Raw genomic sequence first — 18,030 nt, forward strand, 5'->3', positions numbered from 1 at the left:
CTGATCGTAGAGAAGAGTATTTGAGTTATGAGTTTGGCCTTCAGTTAAAACAATGTGAAATAGTTTCACTACTCACGCCACCTGGAACACCACGGTGTAATGGTGTGTCCGAACGTCGTAATCGTACTTTATTGGATATGGTGCGATATATGATGTATCTTACCGATCTACCACTATCGTTTTGGGGTTATGCATTAGAGACAGCTGCATTCACGTTAAATAGGGCACCATCAAAATCCGTTGAGATGACGCCTTATGAACTGTGGTTTGACAAGAAACCAAAGTTGTCGTTTCTTAAAATTTTGGGGTTGCGATGCTTATGTGAAAAAGTTTTATCCTGATAAGCTCAAACCCAAATCGGAGAAATGTGTCTTCATAGGATACCCAAAGGAGACAATTGGGTACACCTTCTATCACAGATCCGAAGGCAAGACATTCGTTGCTAAGAATGGATCCTTTCTAGAGAAGGAGTTTCTCTCGAAAGAAATGAGTGGGAAGAAAGTAGAACTTGATGAGGTAACTGTACCTGCTCCCTTATTGGAAAGTAGTACATCACAGAAATCTGTTCCTGTGACTCCTACACCAATTAGTGAGGAAGTTAATGATGATGATCATGGAACTTCAGATCAAGTTATTACTGAACCTTGTAGGTCAACCAGAGTAAGATCCGCACCAGAGTGGTACGGTAATCCTGTTCTGGAGGTTATGTTACTAGACCATGACAAACCTACGAACTATGAAGAAGCGATGGTGAGCCCAGATTCCGCAAAATGGCTTGAAGGCATGAAATCTGAGATGAGATCCATGTATGAGAACAAAGTGTGGACTTTGGTTGACTTGCCCGATGATCGGCAAGCAATTGAGAATAAATGGATCGCCAAGAGGAAGACGGACGCTGATAGTAGTGTTACTATCTACAAAGCTAGAATTGTCGCAAAAAGGTTTTTCGACAAGTTCAAGGTGTTGACTACGATGAGAGTTTCTCACTCGTATCTATGCTTAAGTCTGTCTGAATCATGTTAGCAATTGCCGCATTTTATGAAATATGGAAAATGGATAAACAAAACTGCATTCCTTAATGGATTTATTAAAGAAGAGTTGTATATGATGCAACCAGAAGGTTTTGTCAATCCTAAAGGTGCTAACAAAATATGCAAGCTCCAGCGATCCATCTATGGACTGGTGCAAGCATCTCGGAGTTGGAATATACGCTTTGATAAGTTGATCAAAGGATATAGTTTTATACAGACTCGCGGTGAAGCCTGTAGTTACAAGAAAGTGAGTGGGAGCACTGCAGCATTTCTGATAAGTATATTTGTTAATCAGAAATAATGTAGAATTATTCTGCAAAGCATAAAGGAGTGTTTGAAAGGAGTTTTTCAAAGATAGACCTCGGTGAAGCTGCTTACATATTGAGCATCAAGATCTATAGAGATAGATGAAGACGCTTGATAAGTTTTTCAATGAGTACATACCTTAACAAGATTTTGAAGTAGTTCAAAATAGAACAGTCAAAGAAAGAGTTCTTGCCTGTGTTAGAAGGTGTGAAATTGAGTAAAGACTCAAAGCCCGACCACGGCAAAAGATAGAAAGAGAATGAAAGTCATTCCCTATGCCTTGGCCATAGGTTCTATAAAGTATGCCATGCTGTGTACCAGATCTATTGTATACCCTACACTGATTTTGGCAAGGGAGTACAATAGTGATCTAGGAGTAGATCACTGGACAGCGGTCAAAATTATCCTTAGTGGAATAAGGATATGTTTCTCGATTATGGAAGTGACAAAAGGTTCATCGTAAAGGGTTACGTCGATGCAAGTTTTGACACTAAATCTAGATGACCCTAAGTCTCGGTCTAGATACATATTGAAAAGTGGGAGCAATTAGCTAGAGTAGCTCCGTGCAGAGCATTGTAGACATAGAAATTTGCAAAAAAAAAACTTACGGATCTGAATGTGACAGACCCGTTGACTAAAATTATCTCACAATCAAAACATGATCACACCTTAGTACTTTTTGGGTGTTAATCACATAGCGATGTGAACTAGATTATTAACTCTACTAAACCCTTTGAGTGTTGGTCACATAGAGATGTGAACTAGATTATTAACTCTAGTAAACCCTTTGAGTGTTGGTCACATAGAGATGTGAACTATGGGTGTTAATCACATGGCAATGTGAACTAGATTATTGACTCTAGTGCAAGTGGGAGACTGAAGGAAATATGACCTAGAGGCAATAATAAAGTATTATTTATTTCCTTATATCATGATAAATGTTTATTATTCATGCTAGAATTGTATTAATCGGAAACATAATACATGTGTGAATACATAGACAAACAGAGTGTCACTAGTATGCCTCTACTTGACTAGCTCGTTAATCAAAGATGGTTATGTTTCCTAGCCATAGACATGAGTTGTCATTTGATTAACGGGATCACCTCATTAGGAGAATGACGTGATTGACTTGACCCATTCCGTTAGCTTAGCACCCGATCGTTTAGTATGTTGCTATTGCTTTCTTCATGACTTATACATGTTCCTATGACTATGAGATTATGCAACTCCCGTTTACCGGAGGAACACTTTGTGTGCTACCAAACGTCACAACGTAAATGGGTGATTATAAAGGTGCTCTACAGGTGTCTCTAAAGGTACTTGTTGGGTTGGCGTATTTCGAGATTAGGATTTGTCACTCCGATTGTCGGAGAGGTATCTCTGGGCCCACTCGGTAATGCACATCACTATAAGCCTTGCAAGCATTGTGACTAATGAGTTAGTTGCGGGATGATGTATTACGGAACGAGTAAAGAGACTTGCCGGTAACGAGATTGAACTAGGTATCGAGATACCGACGATCGAATCTCGGGCAAGTAACATACCGATGACAAAGGGAACAACGTATGTTGTTATGCGGTCTAACCGATAAAGATCTTCGTAGAATATGTGGGAGCCAATATGGGCATCCAGGTCCCGCTATTGGTTATTGACCGGAGAGGTGTCTCGGTCATGTCTACATAGTTCTCAAACCCGAAGGGTCCGCACGCTTAACGTTACGATGACAGTTTTATTGAGTTTTGATGTACCGAAGGAGTTTGGAGTCCCGGATGAGATCGGGGACATGACGAGGAGTCTCGAAATGGCCGAGACGTAAAAATCGATATATTGAACGACTATATTCGGACTTCGGAAAGGTTCCGAGTGATTCGGGTATTTTTTGGAGTACCGGAGAGTTACGGGAATTCGTTTTGGGCCTTAATGGGCCATACGGGAAAGGAGAGAAAGGCCTCAAAAGGTGGCCGCACCCCTCCCCCTGATCTGGTCCGAATTGGACTAAGGAAGGGGGGCGCCCCCTTCCTTCTTTCTCCTTCTCCCTTCCCTTCTCCTAATCCAACAAGGAAAGAAGGAGTCCTACTCTCGGTGGGAGTAGGACTCCCCCTTCTGGCGCGCCTCTCCTCCCTAGGCCGGCGGCCCCCCCTTGCTCCTTTATATATGGGGGCAGGGGGGCACCCCAAGGACACACTTGATATACGATATTTTAGCCGTGTGCGGTGCCCCCCTCCACCATATTACACCTCGATAATACCGTTGCGGAGCTTAGGCGAAGCCCTGCGTCGGTGTAACATCATCATCGTCACCACGCCGTCTGCTGACGAAACTCTCCCTCAACACTCGGCTGGATCGGAGTTCGAGGGACGTCATCGAGCTGAACGTGTGTAGAACTCGGAGGTGCCGTGCGTTCGGTACTTGATCGGTCGGATCGTGAAGACGTACGACTACATCAACCGCGTTGTGATAACGCTTCCGCTGTCGGTCTACGAGGGTACGTGGACAACACTCTCCCCTCTCGTTGCTATGCATCACCATGATCTTGCGTGTGCGTAGGAATTTTTTTGAAATTACTACGTTCCCCAACACAGGAAAAGAACGATAGATAAAACGTACGTAAAAAAGTAGTGTTTGTATTGATAGATCGATTGATGGGGGCTTTTCCAATCGGCCGTGACCTTATATATAAGGCACGCTGGACTTCGACGTATACAAGGCAGTACTTGGCGTATACGAATAGAATTGCAAAACCTAAACCGATTAGAATCTAATCAGGTCATCCTTTGGGCTATCATGTATAGTACTTGACGTGTTAAATCAGCCATCTAACCTGCATGGCGACCTCTCGTGGCCATATGCGCTCCTTGCCTTATCAATAATAAAATATTCCGGCCATGTCGCTATCACACCAGATAATTATGATTAACAATTTTCCCTTGTGTTGTTGCACCTTCGCGTCCATGACTTTTGCTCATGCCCAATACTTCTCCTGGCTAGCCCCTAATCCAGGCAAAACTTCAAATATTTGTCCGGAGTAAATAGCTTTGCTAGCCTGGTTTGCCTCTTCAGGATATGTATTGTACTATGATCCAAGCCTGCATTTAAAATTAAATAGCAAGTGCAAAATATTTGTGTCAGCCATTAATCTAACCATAGTCATTTAAATTAATTTGGCCCATAAAATACCTAGCAGCCAAATTATATCATCAACACATGCCCCCTCGTTTTTGGTACAATTGCATTGACCAAAAACACTATGATAATACCTGAGAATGATGTCGTTAACTTTACCGGCTATATAATTGCTCAATGTACAAAGAGCATATTGGGAAATTATTTTTCTTTAGGGCGATATTTGAAATAATATGTCGGCCAAATTTACTTAGGACGATACTTGGAATAATATACCGGCCACATTACCTCAAGCTGGCTTGGTCATGCTAGAATAGTAGTTTTTTTATATTTTCCATTGGGAGCCTTTGGCAACTTCTCCTCTGCATGTCGTCTTCGGCATCATTGATTTTTCTGGATCGAATAATCACTTCTTCCCGGCTATCTCTTCCTTCATTTCAAATGCTCTTAGTCACTGGACACGCCGTTTCTGAGTGTGTGTGTGAGTCCCGTTGGACACCACCGAGGTCTTGGGTTAGTCTCTGGTGCAGCTGACTTAATTCCGTTGCCCCCGAGTCTCTCGGCATGTACTGACGTACTTCTGCTTTTAGGCAAATATTTTATCTCTGGCCGAAACACCTCTCTGGTGATCATGTGCATTACTAGCTTTAAATTTCTGGCCGCGTACATTGCTTAAATCCCAATCAGTGCTAGACTTGAAATTTCTGGACGCTCCTGGGCCACAAACTCCCATGAATAAATCAGCATATGAGCTTGCCGATTTAGACCGTTGATTAGTACCTGAGGGTACAATGAATTCTTTGTCTGACCGTGCATGCATGCTCTGTCCAAAATTAGTTTCCTTTCCAAACTGATTACATCGGCCGGTTTGCTGCAACTTCACACCATCACTATTCTCCTCTGTACCTATGGCTTCAATTTTCCCACTGTCTCTAGTAAATTCATCAACGGATGCATCAACCAACTCACTAGTACGTACAATTTTCTTGTCTACATGTGTCTGCACACAAGACTCCAAATCATCTTGTAAACTAATATCTTTTATTGCACTACTCTTGTTGCAGCCACGCTCAGTTTCATCATGTGCATCACTTTTACAATTGTTGGGCACCCACTTAAACTTTTGACCACCTATATGAACTTCGCCATCTGCACTGTGTACCGATGACCATTTCCTTTGGACAACAATTGTATCATGTGATCTAGCCGCCTCACCGAACCAGGCCTTTTTCTCATGCATGTTTGGTCTGAACATATGCCTCGGTGGAACCAATCCTGGGTGAAAATAAACTGGCCCTGTAGGATATGGCGCCTAAGGATTAATACCCCATGTAGGAAATTGTGGGTACATAGGAGGTGCACAGCCCCAACATGTCGGCTCCATTGCAGTATTGGGCTGTTGGTCATATAAATCTCTTTGCCATTGCTCATGACCGCCAGGTCCAGAAGGAGATCTAAACACATTGCTGGTCCTGCGTGAGGTGTACTTTTCCAACAACAAGCTAACTGACGGCTTTGGTCTTGGAGCTTGTTTCCTTCTTCCATTGACTTTCCAAACTCCTACTTCTGGATTTTTTTGTTTGATCATCCTTGGAGAAGCATTATCATCAACAACATTTTTCTTTCTTGCAGATTCGGTCTGATCCGACCGAATAAGCATTTTCTTACTCTCAAGATCGACCACATTGATGGGAAAAGCGTCACTATCGAGCTTCATTTTAGAACTTTCTGTAAACGTCAATCGTCCTTCATTAATGGCCGATTGCACCTGTTGACGAAGCATGTTACAATTATTAGTAGCATGAGAGAAAGAATTGTGCCACTTGCAATAAGCTCTCCTACCCAACTCTTCTGTAGGTGGAATTACATGACCCTCTCTCACTCTAATTAATTTATTTTGCAGTAACATATCAAAAATTCTATCACACTTACTAACATCAAAAGTGTATTTAGTTTCATCTCTTCTAGCAGGTGTGGGTTTCAAAGCAGAACATGCAAAGGGTTTTGACTTTGAGGCCGGAATCCATTCGGCTACACATATATTAACGTCAACTTCACTAGCCGGATTACTATCATAATCGAAGGCATTACCTACATGATTATCCTTATCATTATCAATATTATCTTCAAACCGGCTGTATTGTTTAATCTCCTTAGTCCGGTTTTCTTGCACCAAAGCCTTCTGCAAAACTTGATTAACATCTAAAAATTCTTGCCCTTCTAGTTTATCCTTAATATGAGCGAGAAGACCCGAAAAGGCAAGATCGGCTAAATCCTTTTCGGCTATGGTCAAGCTGAAACACCGGTTTTTGACATCCCTAAACCTCCTAATATAATCATGAACGTGCTCATTATATTTCTGCCTAACCATAGTTAAATCTGAAAGCCGAAGTTCTGTTTCACCGCTATAAAAGTACTCATGAAATTTTTGCTCCAATTGTGCCCATGTTGAAATAGAATTAGGAGCAAGCGATGTAAACCAAGTAAATGCAATACCAGACAAAGACAACGGAAATAATTTAATCTTATAAACATCCGATGTGCCGATATCACAACATTGGGCTAAAAATTGTCCGATATGCTCGAAAGTGGATCTACCATCTTCCCCTGTAAACCTAACAAAGTCAGGAATTCTAAAACCGCCAGGATAAGCCATCGAATCGAAGTAATCAGGGTATGGTTTTTAATATGCACATGCTTTACTCTTAGGTTCTAAACCGAATTCTCTTAGTATACTAGCAAGCTTATCCTTAAAATTATCATTCGGCTGTAGAGAACTAGTTTGTGGAGCAGATGGAACGCTAGCACGTGATGCAAACTCCAGCAAAGAAATTTGAGCTTGTGATGCTTGCAACGGAGACCAATTAAAATATGAATCGGGTACCGGCCCGCACGGAATCCCGGTACTAACAGTCAACAGCGGTGGTGTACTATATTCTATAGTTGGATAAAAAAATTGTTGCAAACTAGAATTAGAACTAGCACTTCGGTTATTGTTGTTGTGATTTTGTGGAACCGAAGTTGAGACAGTAGGAGCAACTACGCTAGACATAAAATTATTAGCCGAACTGTTCACATAGTTCCGGCCACCTTGATCGCTATTTAAAGGAACATGGGGTTGCACAATCTTATTAGCCGATGCTCTAGGTGTATGAATATTACTAGGAAAGTTAATGAAGCCACTATTCTCAATTGGTCTTTTCTCAGAATAATCATCGTTGATTTGCAGCACTAACGACCGAACATGACTAGGTAAAATATTTTCAAGATCTTTGTGAAGCTGCTCCTTAAATTCTTCAATTCTATTAGCTACTGATTGAGTAATTGTGTGTGTCGTAGTTTTCACATCAGAATCATACTTGGTAGCTACGCACACATCAATTAGATGAGAAATTTCTTCGGTTGACTTTTTTACCTCGGTGTTGATCGAATCTGAAGGGTTCGACACATGTACCTTCTTGACGATGCCGATCCTTGTCTTGCAGTATCCAGTCAACTTCAATTTTAGTCGCTCGGCCATCTCTTTCTTAAGCTCTTTTTCAAGCTCCTGGCGATCATCTTCTGATAGATCGTCGAGTGTGACGGCGATGACGTTCTCCGGGTCGATGTCGCTCCTGTTCCTGGACTCGGTACTCATCGTGTGCCTCTTCTTCTTCCCGTCCCCAGCGGAGTCGCCAATTGTGTTGGCACGCGAAATCGCCGCGCAACACCAAGATAACCGTCATACTTTCGTAGAGGAGAGACGACCGCTTTTCAGCGCAAAACAGCAAAGTTGAACCAAACCCTAGGGCCGCTAGGGCTCAGCAGGAAAAGAACGATAGATAAAACATACGTAAAAAAAATAGTGTTTATATTGATAGATCGATTGATGGGGGTTTTTCCAATCGGCCACGACCTTATATATAAGGCACGCTGGACTTCGACGTATACAAGGCAGTACTTGGCGTATACGAATAGAATTGCAAAACCTAAACCGATTAGAATCTAATCAGGTCATCCTTTGGGCTACCATGTATAGTACTTGACGTGTTAAATCAGCCATCTAACCTGCATGGCGACCTCTCGTGGCCATATGCGCTCCTTGTCTTATCAATAATAAAATATTCCGACCATGTCGCTGTCACACCAGATAATTATGATTAATAATTTTCCCTTGTGTTGTTGCACCTTCGCGTCCATGACTTTTGCTCATGCCCAATACTTCTCCTGGCTAGCCCCTAATACAGGCAAAACTTCAAATATTTGTCCGGAGTAAATAGCTTTGCTAGCCTGATTTGCCTCTTCAGCATATGTATTGTACTATGATCCAAGCCTGCATTCAAAATTAAATAGCAAGTGCAAAATATTTGTGTCAGCCATTAATCTAACCATAGTCATTTAAATTAATTTGGCCCATAAAATACCTAGCAGCGAAATTATATCATCAACAAGGCTCTCGTACAAATCGTATCCTCGATCATGTGTGATTAGCAGCTTAGGGATTGGCCAGTTCATGGTCAGCTTCCGCTGGAGCGACCGCTACTACCTCGCCTCAAGCCGGTGGCATCCTCGTGGACATGGCCACCTGCCTCACGATCTACGGCGACGCTGCCGTCGTAGCCCGACTGGCTCGGTGTCTCCGCTTAATAGACTCTTTTTTCCTCCCTTATTTTAAGGGGTCAATTACCCTCTATTTCCTTTTTTTCCGGGACAGCTTCTTAATACGTGGGAAACTCAAAGAAGTATATAAATTGGATGAATTATATGCAAGGAGGCAATGTGGGACTATTAAGAGTATTGACCTTCACCTTTGCACATAATATTGCCTAGGTCAACTGGCAGCTTCGTCCTGTATCGACCAGGTAGTCATGAGTTCGATTCTCCATAGCTGCGCTCAATTTCTTGCCTCATCAGGAAAGGTGTACCTGATTTGTTGGGCCGCTGGCCGCAGTAGAAGGGCCTGTCTCAGAAATAGAAAAAAATCGGCCCAGGCACCCAGTGACGGACAAAAAAATTAGATCAAGGAGCGTTTAGTACCTCCTCGTACGTGAGCAAAATAGAACGGACGATCCAACAAAAATTAACAAAAAAACTAATCGTGAGACGAAACCAAGAATATCACCTTGCTTTAATAGTAGGTATAGATATAGATTTATCACCTTCTTTTTAAAATAGTTATTTTTTTAAATGTGATATTTTCTAAAAAATTGATGATTTTTTCAAAATTGATAAACTTTTTTTTACAAATTCACGAACTCTTTTTGAAAATCATTTTTTTCAAATTTGATGAACTTTTTTCAAAATTGGTTAACTTTTCTTCCAAATTGATGGATTTTTTTCAAAATCGATGAACTCTATCCAAAATTCGTGGACCTTTTTTTTAACCTGTGAAATTTTTCCAAATCCATGAAATTGCAAATAAGTTTTCGAATGCGTGAACATTTTTCATGCTCATGAACTTTTTTCAATCTCGTCAAGTACAGCTGCAGCGTGGGCATCACCGAAGTTTGGAACAAAAGACTCGTTTCCTTTTTGTAGGACATGTTACCTTCTTTCGATTTTGGAGAGGAACAAAGTCGTTGCTTTTTCTTGTCTCCTTTCGGAGGATTCACACTGGTTTTTTCCTCTCATTTTTACGGTGATAGCTTGACGGCGCCACAGCAATATAGAGCAACCGGTAGCCTGGCTGGGTTGCTGGCCTAGTACGCAGTCCGTCCTCCAGGCCATGATGACGGTGGATCAATTCCAACCACGCTCCCGTCACGCATTTCAGGGAGCTTTTTTTCTTGAGATCCATTTCAGGGAGCTTCTATGCAGCGCCTTCAGCGCCGTGAAAGGGAGCTGGCGCTCACAGCAGTCCCTTGTGGGCCGGCCCAGTAATGCGAAACGCACACAGATATTTAATAGCACGAAAATCCCCAAAAAGGTGACCTCTTCGAGGAATTGAATTCACACCCTTACACTAGGGTACACGTACGTGTTTGGCTAACCACCACAGATACTTAGTGCTAGTGACTGAATTCATCGCGAACTGGTTAAAAAAACTGTCGCCACGCTACTTATTGCACAACATATTGTATGGTTTACTTTATAGCTTAGATTTATGAATTACTTGAATAGATTTTGGAAATACGAGATTTTTTTTTGAAAAATGCAAACAACATGCGAAAGCTCTTAGATTTCAAAAAAAGTTCATGACCATGCAAAAAAAGGTTCGTCTATTCAACAAAGGTTCAAGAAATCGAAAGAAGTTCATGTATAATTTTTTTTCATGAATTCAAAAAAATCATCAAATTTGAAGAAAAGTTCATTGATTTTAAAAAAGTTCATCCCATTTGAAAAAAAGTTCATCAAAATATAAAAATGCCCATCAATTTGAAAAAAAGTTCATCAATAATGAAAAAAGTTCACAAGTTTGAACAATAGTTCATCAATAATAATAAATGTTCATCAATTTTTGAAAAAATCACGAATTTGAAAAATAGTTCACCGACTTTGAAATTTTTTCATTTACTTTGAAAGAAAGTTTATCCATTTTGCAAAAGAAGTTAACAAAATTTGAAAAATAGTTCACGGATTTGAGAAAAAAAAGTTTATAAATTTGAAGGAAGTATTCAGATTTTAAAAAGTTAACACATGTAAAAATATTAAAGGAAAGGGAAAAGGGAAAGTGTCGGCGTTCTGGGAACGGGGGTCTCCAGACTTGCCTGTCTGCAGCCCACGGCGTGGCTATGCTAGCAGGCCTGTACGGCCCATCTTCATCAACGAGACATTCAAGACCCTCGCGAGGGGCCAAGCCTCGCGAGGCGGACGACGCAAGACCTCCTCAGGAGCGGCCTCCGGCTGCCTCGCGAGGAGCGGAGAAATCAAGGCAGGGCAAACCTCGCGAGGCTCTCGTGACGTGAGCCATGACGATCAAGATCAGGCGGGCGCCAGGCGCGCGCAGTGTCCTATTTTCCTCTTTGGTGCTAAGGAGGCCAGACCGAGACATCAAGCAAAGGTTTCCATATCAGTGCAACGAGACCAAGACCAGCAGGACAGCAGGACAAAGGTTCACCATGGAGCCCAAGACGGCGTCACCACCAGAGCCTTTCGCAGGCGAAAACCGCTTTTGTCAGGATAAGCTGTACTAGGTGTCCCCTTTCAAATTGGTCGTTGTTGGCTCCCTTCCCGCTCAATATTTGGGGAGAGGACCAGGGCCTATATAAGTAGAGCTAGCCACCACCGTAGGGGATAACTCATCGAGAGGCATCTCGCCCACACAAGTTGGCCAAGCACAAGAACACCTCAACCTCCGGAGGCTGTTCTTCCCTTGTACTGTTCATCATCAGCCCAAGAGGCAATCCACCACCACCACACTGGAGTAGGGTATTACACCACAACAGTGGCCCAAACCAGTATAAATCTTGTGTCCTTTGTGCTGTGAGTTCGTCGAGTTCGTCCACGAGATCTTAGCGAGTTAGGGCGTCGATCGGTAGGGAGGAAATCTTCGCGCGCACCCCAGTGTTCGAACCTTGAGGGTTTTGCTGGAGCCCGTGATCCGACATTTGGCGCGCCAGGTAGGGGTGCGCCGGAGCCTCTTCCCCGCCAATCGACCCGCCGACACTCCGCGGCCCCGATGTCCGGCGACCCGAGGGCCGACTCTGACCGCTGGGCAGCCTGGCCAGCCCGGGCGGCGCCACCTGCCCATGAAGACCTCAACCCCGCGCTCCAGGCGGCCCGAGCGCCGCCTAACGCCGCAGGGCGCGGGCGGCGTGGTGGGGCGCCGTCCACCCTCACCCCACGACAAGCGTGAGCCGCTGTAAGGGCCGCAAGACACGCCGCAGCAACGGCGCCACACACACGGCGGGAGCAGGCGAACATGCGGGCCGCGCTCACGGTGGCACGGTAGTTGCTGCGATGCACTGCTGGAACGCGTCGCTGAGCTGCTGGATGCGGCGTCGGGAGCGCCGCCCTTCTGCTATTTGCTTCCTTCTCAGGCCACTACGGGATCTCACGGCGGGCCTCGCCACAACCACGCGCCCTCAGGTGTGCCTGGGGGCTTTGTCGACACCAGCACGGCCGGCGGCGCCGGAGGCCCTGCCGCCCCCGTGCCGCCTGCGACAAGCATGGGCACGAGCGTCGCCTCCCATGGTCCCAACGAGATGCCGCGCTACCATCCTCAGGACGCCGCGCTGGGCCGGGTAACATGGAGTGTGGGGCACTACGGCGAGGTGTTCGGGGTAACAACCCCGGAAGCCTACGTGCCCCGCATGATGGACCAAGAGTACACGTCGGTAGACGACCCTGGCTCGTTCCTCGGAGAAGGCTGGGAAGAAGAGGCGCTAGGAGCTGAGGCCTTCCGGGAGCCGACGGGGAACCACGACGACCGCGCCTGCAGCAACAACTAAAGGTACTGCTAATCTCTCAAGAGCAGGCTTACGCTAACCGTGGGGTGTAAGTGAATCAGGTCACAACGTCGGCCGACGACCCGGGCGCAGCGGCCCCCCTTCCGCCAGGGGAAGCACGCTGGGGGCTGCACGGAGGGAGCCAGGAGCAAGGCCCCTCCCCACGGCGCGCGAAGCCAGGCGTCACCCGGAGGTAGGCCCTCTGCCGGGGAGGTGCCGGCGAGCCTTCCCCCGGCAGAGGACCCGTGGTCGCCGAGGGCACCGCTGGCGTCCCCTTTCCCCCCTTTGTGCCGTCCTGGTTGCCGGTCGGCTCAAAGGTGGTCGAGGGCGGCACAAGGCGGGGCCCTCGTCTGGCGATATGAAGCAAGGCCGGTACCTGTGAAGAAGGCCCAGTGTCTGTGAAGATCGCCGCTCGTGACACTCTCACGTAATAATGAGTGGGGCTGTACACGTCCCGGAGTCTCCGGAGAGCCGCCCTCGGGCCTCGGGGGCTCCCTCCCACGCCTAGTGGCAGCACTTAGGTCCGCACTGGTGAGAAGACTTGAAGACAAGAAGACTAGACTAGGTGCCGGATGTAGCCATTTGCTTTGAATCCCTTTTCTGTAGCCTTGCCCTTTGGATTTGGATTTAAGTTGAAGTTGAGTTTTCATTGATGCGCACTAGGGGTGCCTTTTCTCATTCGGAGCGATTTCTCGTTATCTGGTTCTCGCCTTGTTTTGGACTCACACACCACGCCTTCCCCTCACGAGCCCCTCGCGAGCTGGATTGGGCGAGGCACACGTGTGCTGCGCGCGCACGCTAACGCCACAGATGGAGCTCGTCTCTCAGGAGGCCCCCTTCGGGTGGATTGACGGGCTCTCTAGGAGTCCCGAGAGCTTATGACCTCACGATTCGGTTCATAACCCGCCCCGACTAAGGTAAGCCATGGTGGGAACTTGCCGCCAGATTTACGGTTTCGCAAAGGTGCACACTCAGTTTGACATAAGAGAATGAAGGCAGTGGTTTGTTTACACAAGGGGCTCCCCCTCCCAAAATGCTCTCACAATATTTAGGGGCCACGCCCGAGTTTTTGCATACAGGATAAAACAACAGGGGAACATGGGATCAGCCAGATATGTCGCTCGCCGCATCGCCTTCGGACGCGTCACTCACGTCGTCGTCGTCTTCGCCGGCGTCGTCGCCGCCTTCGGCAACGCCTCCATCGCCGTCATTGACCACGTCACCTTTGTCTGCCGCGACTACCACCGCTTCGTCTTCAGAAGTGAAGGCCCTGACCAGCGCGTCCACGTTGTCCTCCACCCACCGCGCCAGGTCACCACGAATGGCCTGCGGTACGGGGGCAATGGCGGCATCGAAGTCGAAGTCGGGGAAGGAGTTTCGAAGATGGCTGAAGACACGGGAGAACGCACGCCCGAGCAGGCCCCGGCTTCTCTCTTCCACAAGCTGGCGAGCCCTATCAGACCGGGCTTCCAGGCGTGTCACCACGTTGGTGAAGAAGTTCATGTGACTGGCGTAGTCATTCGAGTGGGGGTGCGGTGCATTCTCGTCACAGATGTAGCCCAGGGTGCTATTTCCCTGTTCCTGAGGTCTTGAGGCATGGGGGCGTGCTCGCGCTCCAGCGTCCGCCGTTGAAGCACTTCCTCCCTGTTTTTCCACGCGACGGCCTCGGCGTCATCAACCCGTTTCCGAAGAGAAAGCAGCTCGGCACGGGCGGAGGCCAAGTCCGCCTGCGCCGTGACCAGTGCGGCAGCCGTGGCCTCCTCACGCCTCTCCGCCTCGTCTAACCTGGGCCTGAGGGCGGCAGTCCTGCCCGCTGCCTCAGTTCCCGCAAGCTTCAGCTTCAGGTCGTGCCAACCTTCAAGATCCGCGCGAACCTAGGCCACCCGGCGGTCGACTTCCTCCTCGACCTTGGCCTCGCGAGCCCTGACGGCATCTTCTGCTTGGGCAACTTGATGCTCCCTTGTCTCCAGTTGCTCAAGCTCGAGGCTACGCTCCACGGCTTCCAGAGCCAACGCCTCCTCGCGCTTCCGGACCTCCTCTTCCTCGGCAGGCGTCCCCCTCAGCGACGCAAGGGCGGCTCTGCGCGCCTCCACTTGACGCTCGAGGGACGCACTCCAGGCTTGGAGCTCCCACGCGCGCTTCTCCGCAGCCTCGCGACGGCGGTCAGCCTCGCGAGCCTCCTCCAAGGCTCGGGAGCAAGCCTCACGGGAAACCTTGAGGGACACCTCTGTAGGGTAACGCAGCAGAAAGCAAAAAATTTCCGACCTACGCACCAGCCCAGGACCACTATGGAGACTGCATACAAGGTTTGATCTTTTTTCGTTACCGACTCGTAGCGCAGCGGGAAGTAGAGTCGATGACAATCGGCGGTGCAGATCCCCGCAGCTAGGATTTACAACCTCCCAACCGCGAGGATGTATACCCTCATCTTCTCCTCAGACAGCCCTCCGGGAGGCGGTCGAACAGCCCCCCGGACGGTGTCGCGGACAGCCCTTCGGGAGGACCTTCGAAACTCGAACGGTCACTCGGACAGCCCTTCGGGAGGACCTTTGAAACTCGGACGGTCACACGGACAGCCCTTCGGGAGGCACTCACGAACTAAGACCGAAACTACGATCTCTCTACAGAGTTGCACACATACGGTGTCATCTATCCGGCAGGGCTTCGCCGTCCAGAACTAGTTCCCACCGGAACCCAGACAGCCTTTCGGCTCTACGAAACTATTTCGCTGGGAGGGAGAGAGAAGCCAGATCATGCATGGCACTTGTATGTGAGAAGGATGAGTGTGGAGGGCTGCCCCTCCACCTCTATTTATAGGAAATCCCAAGGGGTAGGGTAGTTTAACACAAAAACCCAAAATGCACATGAATGAAGTCCTTCCTCAAGGGCATAAGAGTGAAACCAAGGAACAAGAGGGGCTCCAAGGTGGAGCCCCAAGTGTGGCCGGCCACACCCCTTCGGGGGCCCCCATGAGGGCCTCCCAATCCATCCATGTCATCCCTAGATCTTTTGAGTAAAGCCCCAAAAGGTGGCTTTCCATAAAATATCCAAAAAGCACTTTCACTATTCATGACGACATTTTTCAGCGTCCGTTCGAACTGAAAATATTTGTGTGGGCTTAGAACATTTCCAGTACCCACCAAAATTATTTTTAACGCATTCCGAAACAATTCTGGTTTAGTGATTTTCATCTGCGAAAAGCATCTGAAGTGGTTCCGGCAGCTCCGGAGCATATCCGGTTATTATCCCGGAAAATTCCAGAAAGCTTCCAGAATGATTCTGGCACCCTCCAAGAATTATCAGGCATGTGCGGAAACCAATTTGACTTTATGGTATCCCCTGAAACAACTTTTCAGTTTCATCAAAACTCATCCGATGACCTCTTTCTGCGGAACCTTTTCCGCTGTCCGAAACTTTTCCGGTGTCCGAAACTTTTTCGGTGATTTTCTCTCAGACTCGTTGTCTAGTATTCAGCAGATAGATGACCCTTAAGCGTGTGACCCTATAGGTTCGGTGAAGTATAGACATGACTGGAACCCTTTCCGATCAATGATCAACATCGGAGCCGCGGACACCCATATTGACCCCTATACCCACACAAATAAATATTCGAGTGAACCTCCAGTTGCCGTGTGCTATTCCTGTTGCTTCGCGATATGTTACAAATACCCGAGGTGAGACATGTTGGCATTCCCGTGGATCAACAACTTGTCCACTATGCTAGTTACCTCGTTACCGGTAATGTTCTCTTTTCTCGTTATCGTGTTCCGGCATCCCCGTCATCAAATCACAAAGTGTCTGGCCAGACGATGATGGATACCGTAACACCGAGAGGGCCCAGAGATATCTCTCCATCGTCGGAGGAGAAAATCCCAATCTTGAGATATCAAGTTACTTGACACACTTTTCCATGAACCCGTAAGCCGCTGTAATAGCCACCCATTTACGGATGACGTTTAACAAACCCCAAAGTTCATGAAGCAAGCATGAAGAAACTCGATACTCTCATGGTCTAAGGAATCATGCAAACGTTAACCATCTCTGTGTTATGTACCATTAACTTGTGATGAATGAATCTCATAGCATAACATCAATCCGGGTCGATTCAACACAAATGTTCTCTTAACATTTTGCCCTCAAAGTTGCTGGCATAGACATGCCCATGATCAAGAAAACAGAACCATCATGCAACACTTGAGCTAGTCTTAGAGGCCATACTAGGAATACTTCTTACCATTTATTATTCCACACGTGCATATGAGTATTCCTCCGAGCCTCGTGGATATTGCAGACTCGAGAATCATTGCAGTTATAGCATGGAACATAAACATAATATGAACTCGGAGATAAATATATCATTTATTATTGCCAACACCTCCTCGCGCTTCCGGACCTCCTCTTCCTCGGCAGGCGTCCCCCTCAGCGACGCAAGGGCGGCTCTGCGCGCCTCCACTTGACGCTCAAGGGACGCACTCCAGGCTTGGAGCTCCCACGCGCGCTTCTCCGCAGCCTCGCGACGGCGGTCAGCCTCGCGAGCCTCCTCCAAGGCTCGGGAGCAAGCCTCACGGGAAACCTTGAGGGACGCCCCGGCCTTCGCATTGTCAAGATCACGCTGGTAGTGGCCAAGGTTGATGGCCACCCTCAGCTTACGCCGTTCCTCCACCAGCCGAAGACCCTCAGCCTCAAGGCGCGAGTCGACACCCGCGAGTTCTTCACCAAGTCGGTTCATCGCGCCCATCGCCTCCTGGAAGAGCTCATGACAAACGACGCTCCGCCCACGCTCGAACTCCAACGCACGACCCACCTCGTCCTCTGCCACGGGGGCTGCAGGAGGGACGTGAAGCGGCGCACCCGCTCTCAGCAGGGGGCTGGTGCCGCTCCAGGTGCCAGCCCGACCTCACGAGGGGCCCCGGCCAGTCGGGGCCCGCTGCTTGAGGAGGAGCTGAAGACCGAAGCCAACCAGCTGCTGTCCAGGACCAGAGGAGGAGTCCGGGGAACGCCTGCCAAGCTGCAAGCCAGGCTGTGGAGGAAGGGTGACGGAGCCGTAGATTCAAAGCGCCACGAAGGCGAGCGCACCCCCTCGACCGGCCCAGCTCCAGGCGCGGCATGCAGGCTCGGGATGCTCAAGGCCGACGGGGGTGCCGAAGAAGGCGGGGATTGCTTCTCGGGGAACTCAACGGCCCTGGCAGAAGGGGTCCTGA

This window comes from Aegilops tauschii, chromosome 2 (assembly GCF_002575655.3).
Source record: "Aegilops tauschii subsp. strangulata cultivar AL8/78 chromosome 2, Aet v6.0, whole genome shotgun sequence".
NCBI classification, from domain to species: Eukaryota; Viridiplantae; Streptophyta; class Magnoliopsida; order Poales; family Poaceae; genus Aegilops; species Aegilops tauschii.